General features: G+C 44.3%; 1 protein-coding gene across 4 annotated transcripts in view; it reads left to right on the forward strand.

Annotated features, from left to right (window-relative positions):
- Window positions 1–4,422: 4,422 nt before the first annotated feature.
- RAB27A (RAB27A, member RAS oncogene family) overlaps window positions 4,423–14,629 on the forward strand; it is an 82,521-nt gene continuing 72,314 nt past the window's right edge. The window contains exons 1-2 of one of the 4 annotated variants that reach the window (XM_066342572.1): window positions 4,423–4,768; window positions 5,436–5,560. The gene's annotated coding sequence lies outside the window, so the exon portion shown is untranslated. Of the gene's footprint in view, window positions 4,769–4,875; window positions 5,029–5,435; window positions 5,561–14,629 lie in introns of those variants that run through there. The other 3 variants (XM_066342571.1, XM_066342574.1, XM_066342570.1) reach the window with 3 other exon arrangements.

Genomic DNA, 14,629 nt, shown 5'->3' on the forward strand with positions numbered 1-14,629 from the left:
AATGTCCTTTTTGTTTGTTTGTTTTATTTACTTCAGGTATGAAAAGTAATGTTTAAACATTATCTGAAAATAGTGTTCAGTTTAACAAATGTAAAACAAGACTTCTAAAAATTACAAGTAGGTATAAAATACTTAAGACTGAACTTGGGCCTGGTGGTGGCACAGAGCATCAAGTGCTGACCTGGCTGGGCTTGACCGGCCAAGGCATATACGAGAAGCAAAGAATGAACTACTAAAGTAAAGCAACTATGAGTTGATACTTATCCTCCCCCCCCCCCACCTCTTTCTCTTATCTCTGTAAAATCAATAAATAAAATCTTTAAAAAGTATATATATTTGACACTTACAGTGTTCACAGTGGGCATTACATAGTTCAAAAACAAAAAAATATATTCACAGTTCTAATTAAAATAGGTAAGTCCTTAACAAAGGATCGTCCTTAGTGGAGGAAGTCATCTCCCTTAGTGGACCTTGTGTCCTTTAGATATGTGCATGTCATTCTTTGGGCACTTTTTTTTACTTTCTGGCTCATCCTCTTCTCTCTTAGACCAAGTATTCATTCTTTTTTGAAAATGGAAACAAAAAATTAACCATCACATAAAAAATTAACCATCAACCATTTCAAGTTGTACAATTCTGTGGCACTTACTACATTCACAGTGTCATACAACAATCACCTCTATTGAGTTCCAGGACATTTTCATCACCCTTGTGCAGAAGCAGTCACTCCATGTTCCCCCTACGCCCAGCCCCTGGCAAACTGTCTGCTTTCTGTCACTATGGATCTGCCTAGTCTGGATATTTTACATAAATGGAATCATACAAAATGTGACTTTTTGTGATTGGCTTTCTTCACTTAGCATAATGTTTTTAAGGTTCCTCCAAATCATAGCATATATCTGTACTTCACTCCTTTTTTTCTTAAGTGAGAAGCAGGGACTCAGAGAGACAGACTCCTGAATAGGCCCTGACCAGGATCTGCCCAGCAAGCCCCATGTGGTGATGCTCTGCCCATCTGGGGTCATTGCTCTGTTGCTCAGCAACTGAGCTATGTCAGAGCTTGAGGAGAGGCCATGAAGCCATCCTTAGAGCCTGGGGCCAACTTGCTCCAACCAAGCCATGGCTGTGGGAAGAGAAGAGATATAGAGAAAGAGCAGGGAGAGTGGGAGGAGTGGAGAAGCAAATGGTCACTTCTTCTGTGTACCCTGACTGGGAATTGAACGCAGGACATCCACACGCCTGGCCAATGCTCTACCGCTGAGCCAACTGGCCAGGGCCTTCACTCTTTTTTTTTTTAAATTTTTCTGAAGCTGGAAACGGGGAGAGACAGTCAGACAGACTCCCGCATGCGCCCAACCGGGATCCACCCGGCACGCCCACCAGGGGCGACACTCTGCCCACCAGGGGGCGATGCTCTGCTCCCCTGGGGTGTCGCTCTGCCGCGACCAGAGCCACTCTAGCGCCTGGGGCAGAGGCCAAGGAGCCATCCCCAGCGCCCGGGCCATCTTTGCTCCAATGGAGCCTTGGCTGCGGGAGGGGAAGAGAGAGACAGAGAGGAAAGGGGGGTTGTGTGGAGAAGCAAATGGGCGCTTCTCCTGTGTGCCCTGGCCGGGAATCGGAACCCGGGTCCCCCACACGCCAGGCCAATGCTCTACCGCTGAGCCAACCGGCCAGGGCCTTCACTCTTTTTATAATGAAATAATATTCCATTGTATGGCTGTACCACAAATTGTTTACCTATTCATCTGTTGATGGACCTTTAGGTTGTTTCCACCTTTTGGTGATTGCAAACATTGCCTCTATGAGCATTCAGGTGCAAATATTTTCTTAAACACCTGTTTTTAATTCTTTGGGCCATATTTCTAGGAACAGAGTTGCTTGACTTTTGAAGAATTACCTAATTGTTTCCGAAAGTGACTGCATCATTTTACATTCCTTTTAGCAACGTATAAGGCAGGGGTCCCCAAACTTTTTACACAGGGGGACAGTTCACTGTCCCTCAGACTGTTGGAAGGCTGGACTATAAAAAAAAACTATGAACAAATCCCTATGAACACTGCACATATCTTATTTTAAAGTAAAAAAACAAAACGGGAACAAATACAATATTTAAAATAAAGAACAAGTAAATTTAAATCAACAAACTGACTAGTATTTCAATGGGAACTATGCTCCTCTCACTGACCACCAATGAAAGAGGTGCTCCTTCTGGAAGTGCGGCAGGGGCCGGCTAAATGGCCTCAGGGGGCCGCATGCGGCCCGTGGGCCGTAGTTTGGGGACCCCTGGTATAAGGGTTCCAGTTTCTCAACATTCTCATTAACACTTATTTTTCTTTTCTTTTTAAAAAAAGTTATGGTCAAACTAGTGGATGTCAAGTGGTATATTATTATGGTTTTGAATTGCATTTCCCTAATGACCAATGGCATTGACCACCTTTTCATATACTTGTTGGCCATTTTTATATTTTCTTTGGAAAAGCGTCTGTGCAAGTCCTTTGCTCACTTTTTAATTGAGTTGTGTCTTTTTTGTTGTTAAGTTGTAAGAGCTCTTTGTATAGTCTGATATTATTTTATTATTATTATTTTTAGCACATGCCCATGAGAGAAAGACAGACAGGAAGGGAGAGAGATAAGAAGCGTGAACTTGTGGTTGTGACACTTCAGTTGTGCATTGATTGCTTTCTTGTTTGTGCTTTGACTGGAGGGCTTCAGCTGAGACAGTGACCCCTTGTTCAAGCCAGTGACTTTGAGCTCAAGCCAGCAACCTTTGGGCTTAAGCCAGTGATCATGGGGTCATGTTTATGACAGTCTCACACTCAAGCTGACGACCTCAGGATTTCAAACCTGGGTTCTCAGCGTCTCAGGTCGATGTTCTATCCACTGCGCCACCGCCTGGTCAGGCTGATATTATATTCTTATCAGGTATATGATTTGTAAATATTTTCTCCCATTCTGTGAGTCATGTTTTCACTCTTTTGATAGTGTTCTCTGATGTACTTTTATATTTATATATCACTTTCTCTGGGAAGTCTTGATTTGGTGCCACTCATCTGTGTTCCAGTGGCAGTCTTGAACTTCCCTTACCAGGGAGGGATCTTACCTCACTGCACTTAAGTTAACTGCTTACTTGTAGAACCATTTACCTTGTTCATTTCCACATCTCCAGTACCTAATGGAGTGGTTGACTTAATGAATGAATGGACCATAGCACACCTGCCTGTTTTCTGATCTGCCTGGTAAACTCCTGGTGACAGTCCTGACTGCATGCAGGAGTGGGGAGGGCTGAAGAGGGGGCTCTTCCAATATCCTATCAGCCATTAGCAGTTGTTGCATTGGTGACCCCCCAGATCTTAGCTGATCAGTAACTCCCAGCACTGTTTCTCTAGACATCAGCATGGGGCTACTCTTCCTATCTTACCCTCAACCAACAACAGTCTGATGGCCCTTCTGTCATCTGGGGAACATCCCTTGAAACCATCAAGCTATGGTGAAATCTATTATTCCTAACTTTGAGATCACTGTGTTATATTTATTTATTTATTTATTTATTTATTTATTTATTTATATTTTTCTGAAGCTGGAAACGGGGAGAGACAGTCAGACAGACTCCCGCATGCGCCCCACCGGGATCCACCCGGCACGCCCACCAGGGGCGACGCTCTGCCCACCAGGGGGCGTCGCTCTGTTGCGACCAGAGCCACTCTAGCGCCTGGGGCAGAGGCCAAGAAGCCATCCCCAGCGAGCCTCCCTGCGGGAGGGGAAGAGAGAGAGACAGAGAGGAAGGAGAGGGGGAGGGGTAGAGAAGCAAATGGGCGCTTCTCCTGTGTGCCCTGGCCGGGAATCAAACCCGGGACTTCTGCACGCCAGGCCGACGCTCTACCACTGAGCCGACCGGCCAGGGCCACTGTGTTATATTTATTTGGAAGTATTAGATCTAATGTATATTCAATGTCTGACAATTTCACATGGTTATTCTATATGTGATTTTGTAAATTGGACATATAGCTAAGAATATAATTGTGCTATGATGCAAACTGTGAGTACAGACTGGAAGGATGGGGTTGGGCAGGTGGGGCTGGGACACCTGGAATTCTGTGGCAAGTAGAGGCAGATCAGGGAGATAGAACAGATGATACGAGAAGCTGGACTAGGGCTTCCAGGCATTTTGCTCTGTTTAGAAGTGGAATTATTTTGTTCAGAACTGCTTTGCGTGAGAGCCCACAAGGGCAGGCCCAAGGACACTACAGAGAAATCCTGATCACTGGAGGAGAAATTTGGCTGCTTCTGAGTGGGAACCTGGTGGCTTGAACCTACTTCCCAGGCACAGGTCTAAGCAGGCACACACAAACCCGTCGGCGTTGAGAGAAGGAAACGCTGGGGGGCAGCAAAGGCTGGCAGACAATGCTGGTGGACAACGGCAGAGCCCGATGCCGGGCGCGAAGGGGGCCCCCAGAACCTCCGGGGGCCTCGGGAAGCCCGGGTGGGCCGACTTTGCAGCTGCTCAGCACTCTGGCTACAAGTGGAGACGCCGTTCTGATGCCCTAGAAAACACCTTTACAAAATGGCTTTTGGAGGAGGAGATTTGGCTAGAATCACCAAACCATACGTCGCAGCGCACTGATCCTGGAGCAGTCTGTAAAAGTCACCCGGTGTTAAAACGAAAACAACCCTTAAGATTTCGCGCCTTTCAGGAGAGGGCGGTGGAGACCTGGCTTGGGCCAAGGGAGGCGTGTGGGGCCTTTCTGCGGCTCAGAGGACCACTCTGCAGGTGAGGCGGGTCTGCCCTGGGCGCGCGAGGAGGTGCCCGCCCCGCACCCGCACAGAGTTGGGTGGGGGTGCCCCCGAGGTGACAGAAGGAAGCAGGAGGTGGAGGGTGGAGAGGAGGTCCCGCCCCCACCTCGCTCTCCTTCACGGGAAGTGATGTGGGGCCGGACGGAAAATAACCTCCAGGGACCCAAAAAAGGCTGGCAGCCGGTGGCCGCAGCGGGCGCGAAGGCAGAGCAACGTGGGGACCGCGGGCTGAGCCAGGTGAGAAGGCCGGCTGCCATAAATGCGGACGCACGCTCCGGCCAGCAGCGCCCGCACGGTTCCGCTTCATCCCTGAGGGCTGAGCGGGTTAGCGGGCGAACTGTGCGTCTGGCCCTGGGGCTGGGTTGGAGGCTGCGCCAGCCAGAGAAGTTGCTTTGCTGCCCCCAGGCCCTGAATGGCCCTCGCACAGATCCCAGGATAGACAACTGCTCGGAGTGGGGTTCTGCTTAGGGGCGAGGTGATGATGCGGTCTAGTCCCGGGTTGGGACGGGATGCTGAGGTCAAGTGGCATCCAGCTGAGAAGAGTCCCCATCAGTGGGGGCGGAAACTTCACTGGGAGGAGTGGAGGAAGGTCCCAGCCCTTGCGCCCTGACCTCTAGTTCTTTCTTCCCTCTTGCTGTTTTCAGTTGCATTACTGAACGTCTTGACAACACCTCTGTTGGTTCGGGTCTGGACGGCAAACTGGCGGGATCGGAGAGGGTTCTCCCTTCTCCTGCCAGAAAAAAAGCTCTACCTGCAGCCAGGCTCTGAGGTATTGACTGGCGGTGGTACTGATGTGATGACAGGTTTCCCTAACTATTGCCAAAGGCTTGCTTCTGACCCTGTAGACCACGTATTAAGCAAAGTCAAGCCTGAAGTGAAGGAAATCTTGTGACTTGGCCCTCCCAGCCTCTGGTTCCTGCTGGCCACCTTGGCCACATGGTTTCAGAATCTTCTGTCACAGAGTTCTCTTCCTTACCGCTGTGGGCCAGCAGCTGTTATTTCCCTACCGGATGGATTCTCACTTTATGGTTGGCTTATCAATCAGATGTTGGAAGGGGCGAGTAGTTTTCTGTAATTATTGTTGATTTGACTTTTTGGTGCTTCACTGTTCTTGTTCCCCACACCCCCTTTATTTTCTTAAAAACTTGCTTTAGTAGGGGAAACGTAGTCAGAAAACAGGGTTCCTGCAGGTGGTTGGCAGTAAATAAAGGTTAGTACAATGCTGAAGAACTTGACTGAGGATCATTCTTTTCTGTATTTTATGTTACTTTTCATTCCACCTTCTTCCTTTCTTTCTTTCTTCTTTCCTCCCTTCTTCCCTCCCCTCCTTAATTTCCATGGCCTGCCTTGATTTTTAATTTTAATGAAGTATAGTTAATTTATTCTTTCTTTTGTTGCTTGTGTTTTTGGTGTCAAATCTAAGAAAGCATTGACAAATCTAAAGTCATAAAGATTTATGTCTGTGTTTTCTTCTTCTTTTCTCTTCTCTTTTTTATTTATTTAAGTGAGAGGAGGGGAGATAGAGAGACAGACTCCCACATACGCCCCGACCGGGATCCACCCAGCAACCCTCCTTTGGGGTCAATGCTTACTTAAATCAACCAAGCTATTGAGAGCCACTTGCTGCGGGAGGGGAAGAGACAGAGAAGGGGGAGAGAGAGGGGAAGAGAAGCAGATGTTCACTTCTCACGTGTGCCCTGACCCGGGATCGAACCCATGATGTCCCCATGCCAGGCGGAGGCTATCCACTGAGTCAAGTGGCTAGGGCTGTCTACGTTTTCTTTTAAGAGTTTTATTTTTTTAGCTCTTACATTTCAATCTTTAACCCATTTTAAGTTAATTTCTGTATATGGCATGAGGATGCTGTCCAACTTCATCTTTTTGCATATTGATATCTAGTTCTCTTAGCACCTTTTGTTGAAAAAACTGTTTTTCTCCCTTTGAATGGTCTTGGCACCTTTGTTGAAAATCAATTGACTGTAAATATGAGGATTCTGACCTTTTAATTCCATTCCATTGGTCTGTTCGTCTATCATTATTCTGGTACCATACTTCCTTGATTACTATATTACTGTAGTAAGTTTTGAAATTGAGAAGTGTGAGTTCCTTCACTTTTTTTCTCTTTTTTCAAGATTATCCTGCTATTCTGGATCCCTTGAATTTCCACATGAAATTTAGGATTCTCAATTTCTTCTTAGATTCTCCTGCCTTGGTTTTATAACAGATATAAGGATTTTAGAGTGGGCAACAATGTGTAGGAACCAGACTATTGGTTTTTCCCTCCCAAACCTGCTTTCCCCTTAGTCGTCCCCATCTCAGTTAATGGCAACTTCATTCTTCCAGATGCTCAGGCTGAACACCCTGGAGTCACCCCTGGTTCTCTTCTTTCTCTCATTTCTACCTCCAGTCCCTCAGCAAATCTCGCTGGTTCTACTTTGAGCGTATGTCTAGGATGATAACCATTTCTCACCACTTCCACTGTTACCATCAAGTTCCTATCACTTGTCACCTGAATCGCTGCCAAAGTCTCCTATAGGACCGACCTGCTGCCACCCCTCACCACTCTACATTCTCTTCTCAACATCGCAGCTACAGTCACTCCTCTGCTCAAAACTCTCCAATGTCTTTTTTATCTCAGAAGAAAAACTAAGTCTCATCGTGGCCTACAAGCCCCTTACATGGTATGTGACTTCATCTTCCGTTACTCTCTCCTTTGCGCACTCTGCTTTAGCCAGGCACACCTCAGGACCTTGCACTTGCTGTTTTCTTCCCTTGGAATGCTCTTCCTTCAAATGTCTGCATGGCTTTCTCACTCATTTCATTCAGGTCAAATGTTATTTCTGTATAGAGGCCTTCTTGAACCATCCCATCTAAAATAGTATCTCTCACCCCTCCCATCATTTTATGCTCCCTTACCTGGCCTTATTTTTCTTCAGAGTATGTCTTCTCTCCCTCCCTCCCTCCCTCCCTCCCTCCCTCCCTCTCTCCCTCTCTCTCTCTCTCTCTCTCTCTCTCTCAATATTTGTCTCCCACTGGTAGAATACAAACTTCACGAAGGTCAGGAAGTTTTCTTTGCCATGGTATGCATAGCATTTAGAGTGGTTCCTGGCACATTGTAAGCACTCAGAAATGTATGGAACGAGTGAAAAAGAAATGAGAGACTGAGAAATGGGTATTGCTTTGCTATTTCTTCCTCACTATTCCTTCCCACTTTATAGAAGAAAAGCAACGTCCACAGTTACACTAACATTTAAGTCTCTCTTCTTCTATCCTCTTGTTTTCTATTTGACTTTCCCTTTCCAAGAAGAGAAAGTCATTACCTTGGAAAGGGAAATGCCAAATAAGTAGAAGGGGAGGGCTGTGATCTTCCCAGGGAGGCAGTGAGGAGCCCTCTCTTCTCTGTAGCCTGGATAGCTTGGGTAGGGACATTCCATCTCTTGTACTGGTCTAGGGAGAGAATGAAATTCCTTGGAAAATCAAGAAAATGGAAATTATACTGCAGTGAATTAATCTTCCTCTGGCATCTACCTGAAATTGCCAACTTGAAAACTCATTTTGACATTTAATTAAATGACGACTTTAGACTGTCAACTGTTTGTATGTCCTTATTTCCATGTTAGATCAAACATACTAGAGGCCGAACATGACTTCAGCTCATTTTTGAGTCTTATTCTACAAGGTGCCTTTTTTTTTTTTTTGTATTTTTCTGAAGTTGGAAACAGGGAGGCAGTCAGACAGACTCCCGCATGCACCCGACCAGGATCCACCCGGCATGCCCACCAGGGGGCGATGCTCTGCCCATCTGAGGCATTTCTCTGTTGCAACCAGGGCCATTCTAGCGCCTGAGGCAGAGGCCATGGAGCCATCCTCAGCACCCGGGCCAACTTTGCTCCAATGGAGCCTCTGCTGCGGGAGGGGAAGAGAGAGACAGAGAGGAAGGAGAGGGGGAGGGTTGGAGAAGCAGATGGGTGCTTCTCCTGTGTGCCCTGGCTGGGAATTGAACCAGGACTCCTGCACGCCAGGGCGACGCTCTACCACTGAGCCAACTGGCCAGGACCAAGGTGTCTTTTAAAATAAGGAGTGGTCAATAAACTCTTGCTCAACATACCAATAAGTTAAAGAATAAACCTGAATTCGTTTTCATCATTGGAAACTTCTAGTCCCTACATTTAATTTTCATAGCCAGTAGCTCCCAGTATCTGTTGTAGCCCAGCTCATCCTGCTGCTGCTGAGAGAGAAGTATTGCTACAGTTGCAGGGGCTTTTCCGCTGCTCTTTTCCAGTAAGAAATTAAATGGCCTACTGTGTATGGTAATTAACATTCTATATTACTTTTAATATGAAATCTACCTTCCATTGTATTCAAACTTATCTTAGAATATGCTGTATTTATATTTTCACTGAAAAGTGTAATAAAAGGAGTATTTATATATATATGATATCTATATATTATTTTTCTAATAAATTATGATAGGTTTGATATCACCTGAAAAACAAGGCTTGCATGTTTAAATTGTGAGCCCCTATTAAACTAGCTGAAGGGAATCATTTCACATTGCATATGTATATCAAAATCACCAAGATGCATGCTCTAATAACTTGCAATTTTATTTTTATTAAAAAAATAAGTTACAATTTATGTTAGTTACCTCAATAAAGCTCAAATTAAAAAAAAAAGTGTGAGCCCCTAAGAAGCAGGATTGTCTTGCCAATCTTAAAACAAGTGCCTTCTTTTTTTAAAAAATTGAATTTATTGAGGTGACATTGATTAAAAACTTATATAGTCTCAGGTGTACAATTATATAATACATCATCTGTATATTGTAGTCAAGACTCCTCCCTTCACCAATCACTCCCCCATTATCCTTTCCTACCTCCCCCGACCCAAGATTGCCATCTGAGGAGAGTAATTTTTCCTCTTAACTACCTTTGCTTTTTATGCCTTGTGCTGTTTTTGCTTGGATCCTATTTCTTCCTCTGCCTCTTGGTCAGGAAGCTTGAGTTTATGATCCGGTTTCCCTTAAGCTGATTACCTGGGAGCAGACATGAGCACTGAATTGGAGGAAGAGATAAAGGGTTTGTAATTAGCTTCGTCCATAGGGTGAGATGTGTGGAGCAGTGCCCATCAGCCTGTTCAGCTTCCTGTCTGCTCACGCAGCTCAGAGGGCACAGCACATTCTTTTTCCTGAATGACCGGGATCTACAACACTCATTTTATTTACTGCCTCATTTACTCAAGAGGAATGTTGAAAGTTATTCCTCCCTTCCTGTTTCTTTTGTCTCTATTCATACTACTTTTGAGAAAATTTCCTCTTTAGCGCCTCAGCCGCTTTTAGAACCACCTGCATGTATGGAACCAAACTTGTGATTTTTAAAATGGAACTTTTAATGGGGGGTTGGAGTAGAGTGCAAGATTTAGCAAAAACAATTGCATTTTGGATAAGCAATGAATAATTTTTTACTATAAGTGTGTTTCATGCAATATTTGGGACATACTTATGTTTTAAAAGCATTTGTTGTTTTTTATGAAGTGCAAATTTAACTGTGTCTTGTATTTAACCTGGTAACCCTAGTTGGTAAACCCATGCTTATGCGCAGGAAGTGCAGTTATCATGGTAGTGTTCAAAGAATGACAGCTCATTTTGATGACTGCACATGTGTCCATCTTAAGAAAGGAGAGAACTTGTAAACTTAAAAAGTATTAGAATGATAAAGAAGTTGGGAAAGATTTAGCTTTACTCTAGATTTTTGTGGTTAAGGAAATTCACATCCAGAGACACTAAGTCACTTTGTAAGCTCACACAGTTAGTGGCAGAGCTGGAACTGGAATTCTAGGTCCAGTAGTTGGTCTGCTGCTTAATGTCTTCCCTTAAGAGATCATGTATAAATTGCTTATACTTTCATGTTGACTCTTAATTACTTTTGTTGCCACCCTCACATGATTAATCCTCCGATTCAATATGTGTCAGGTAAAACCATTCTCAGGAGACACCCTTGATTTTTTTCTGAATGCCACATGACTTTCGAAAGCTACTATTTGGTAGTATTCTCTGTGATGATGCTCAAAAGCCTGTTTTTTTTTCAATATGTTTTTATTTCTTTTAAGGTCTGTTAATATTTTTGTCCCTGTTGAATTTTTTATATACATAAAGTTTTATTAATGTTAATGGGGTGACATCAATAAATCAGGGTACATATATTCAAAGAAAATATGTCCAGGTTATCTAGTCGCTCAATTATGTTGCATACCCATCACCCAAAGTCAGATTGTCCTCCGTCACCTTCTATCTAGTTTTCTTTGTGCCCCTCCCCCTCCCCCTTCCCCTCTCCCTCCCCCCCCCCATAACCACCACACTCTTGTCCATGTCTCTTAGTCTCGTTTTTATGTCCCACCAATGTATGGAATCATGCAGTTCTTGGTTTTTTCTGATTTACTTATTTCACTCCGTATAATGTTATCAAGATCCCACCATTTTGTTGTAGATGATCCGATGCCCTCATTTCTTATAGCTGAGTAGTATACCATAGTGTATATGTGCCACATCTTCTTTATCTGGTCATATATATATATATATATATATATATATTTTTTTTTTTACTGTGATTAAAGCCTTTAAGCAAAATCTTGGCCAGTACAACAAGAATCCATAAAAGAGTAGTATCCTTAACATGTTCACCAAGTCCAAGTTGGCACCAACACCATTCCAAATCCCTGTGAATGCAACCCAAACCCAGTTCAGTCCGTTAGGAGCTGTCACAAGGAGCAGGAGCCTATTGAATTTTTACTGTGGGATGCTTTGATTAAGTGAACTTCCTGAGAGTAATTCCACAATAGCCAAGTATCATTTTATGGAAAGCCTGCTAGCCTTGAATGGCTCACTTCTGTGAAACTCCTCATCTTTCTGTATTTTGGTAGAACAAATACGAAAGATATATTATAAGGACCAATGTAGGTAGATAGGTATTTGTGATTTGCCCTTTAGAGATGTGTCCTTAGAAAACACTGGGTTATTTTATTATTGTTATAAATCCTTTTTATCTGTTTAAGAAAGTAGCCTTGAAAATGAACACGTGTCCTCTGACTGCCACTAGAATAGCATACTTCAGAGCCACTAGTCTTGTTTTTTCATAGCTTTGTTGATTAATTCATATAAAGCCTTACCACTGTCAGGTCTTACCAGCCTTACCAGCGTAATAATAAAATTGGTTGCCAAGAGACTGAAACATCTGTTTGTTCTTATTAACTGCAGCTCATCTCTCCTGCAGTATGTGGTTGCTTTTCACAGTGAATCTCCCCTGAACCTTAACGTTAACCCCAAGAATGAGTAAAGGGTTCAGCAGCCCTTGGAAAGATTAGGTATTGTCCTTCCAGTCAAATACTGGAGACAAATATGGCCCAACGAGCTGGTGGCTTTTCCAGGCTGGGCTTCTGTCATCAGGGACAGGGCCAGCTCTCACTACCCCTGCTCTGCTTCAGCGCAGAGGACTGTGAAGTGGATTGTGGCATTTCCTCGGAGTGACTCAGCCCTGTGTTCCGGAGTGCCTGCTTGCTTACGGAGAAACCAACATAGCTGAGAATCAGTAGTTTGGCTTTTAGGCTGTACCATAGCTGGTAATTAACTATGTGATATTACACCAGTAGTTCTTCATTGGGGTTAATTTTGACCCTTATCCCTGGGGATCATTTGGCACTATCTGAAGACATTTTTGTTGTCACAATTGGGGAGTTATTACTGGCATTTAGTGAGTAGAAGCCAGGGATGCTGCTAAATGTCCTACAGTGAACAAGACAGACCCTCATGACAAAGGGTTATTCTGCCCAGAATGTCAGTGGTGCCGAGGCTGAGAAACCTTGCCCTCAGACAAGTCACAAACCTCTGTGGTCTGAAGTTTCCTGACTTACACATTCTCTCCATCATGTAAAGTTACTAAGCCTAACTGTACCGCTGTTGTCTTTCTAATCTCTCCCTCACCCCAAGTTTATAAATGTGGAGTGGGACCCAGGACTGAGGACCACTGCCCTCGGGGACTTTGTGGAGCCAAGTCCTTGTGGAGCGAAGTCCTTGTGGAGGGGTCAGGTTGGCCATTTGAGAGGCGTGCACTCCGTGGGGGCAGCCTGTCAACAGGAAGTAAGCCAGGCTGCAAAGCCTGTGTGCCCTGTGATTCAGCATAGGTTGGGGGCGCCTGCCAGAGAGACCACAGAGACCTTTGTGACTGAAGGCTGGGCGCCTGAATTCCTCAGACACCTGTGCTCTCAGCACCACTGATGATGCGCTCTCAGATGACCAGGAGTGTGTACTTCCCACGTCCCCGCTGGCCACCGTACCCTTGTGCCAGGCAGAGGTGCCTCAGACGCCAGAGTTTGCCAAGGAAATAATAAGACTGGACAGTTTTTTCATTAACACCCCATTTCCTGCTTAACTAGAGCCTCTCTGGGAGATTAAAAGCCAATGACAAACACCCCAGCCCTGAGTCATCAGCCCGTTTTGACACTTAGATTAGGCTACTTCATTCATTACACTTACAGTGTCATGCCGCTGAAGGGCTAGCAGGCACCTTAGCAACCATGTAGTCCAGGCTCCCCCGCCCAGATGTTCAGAGCTACGCTCATGGTCACAGGGCTAACTGATGGCAGAGAAGGTTTTAGAAGACAACTCTACTGATGCCCCATTGTGCTACTTCCATGTCCTTATGCTAATATTTCTTGATTGTAACCAGTGTTAACATGGGCAATCCAAAATCGTGTTGTTTTGTTGTTCAAAGAAAGTGAGTTTCAGATGGAGCTTCACTAACAACCAGCGTCTCTTGAACGCTTCTGAAATATCACAGGAAGTGAAACAAGTGTATTATATCACCTACGCTGAAGCAGCCCAGACATGTGTCTGTGCCCACCATGGCCATGTGCCAGATACCAGTGAAAGACCATCGTTTCTTTTCTTTTTTTTCTTTTTTTAATTTATTATTATTTTTTTATTTTATTTTTTTATTATTAATTTAATGCAGTGACATTGATAAATCAGGGTACATATGTTGAGAGAAAACATCTTCAGATTATTTTGACATCTGATTGTGCTGTATACCCCTCCCCCAAAGTCAAATTGTCTTCTGTCACCTTCTATCTGGTTTTCTTTGTGCCCCTCCCTTCCCCCACCCCCTCTCTCCTTCCTCGCCCCATCCCCCCTCTCCCCACCCCCCGCCCCCATTGCCATCACATTCTTGTTCATGTCTCTGATCTCATTTTTATGTCCCATCTATGTATGGATTCATATAGTTCTTAGTTTTTTCTGATTTACTTATTTCACTCTGTATAATGTTATCGAGGTCCATCCATGTTATTGTAAATGATCCGATGTCATCATTTCTTATGGCTGAATAGTATTCCATAGTATATATGTACCAAAGCTTTTTAATCCACTCGTCCTCTGACGGACACTTGGGCTGTTTCCAGATCTTCGCTATTGTGAACAATGCTGCCACAAACATGGGGATGCATTTCTCCTTTTCGAGCCATTCTATGGTGTCCTTGGGGTATATTCCTAAAAGTGGGATAGCTGGGTCAAAAGGCAGTTCGATTTTCAGTTTTTTGAGGAATCTCCATACTGTTTTCTACAGTTGCTGCACCAGTCTGCATTACAACCAAAAAAATAAAGTACCTAGGAGTAAACTTAACCAAGGAGACTAAAGACTTGTACTCGGAAAATTACAAAGCATTGATAAAAGAAATCAAGGAAGATACAAACAAGTGGAAGCATATACCATGTTCATGGTTAGGAAGAATAAACATCATTAAAATGTCTATATTACCCAAAGCAATCTATAAATTCAATGCAATACCAATT

The sequence above is a fragment of the Saccopteryx leptura genome, chromosome 6 (assembly GCF_036850995.1).
Source record: "Saccopteryx leptura isolate mSacLep1 chromosome 6, mSacLep1_pri_phased_curated, whole genome shotgun sequence".
In the NCBI taxonomy this organism is placed as follows: Eukaryota; Metazoa; Chordata; class Mammalia; order Chiroptera; family Emballonuridae; genus Saccopteryx; species Saccopteryx leptura.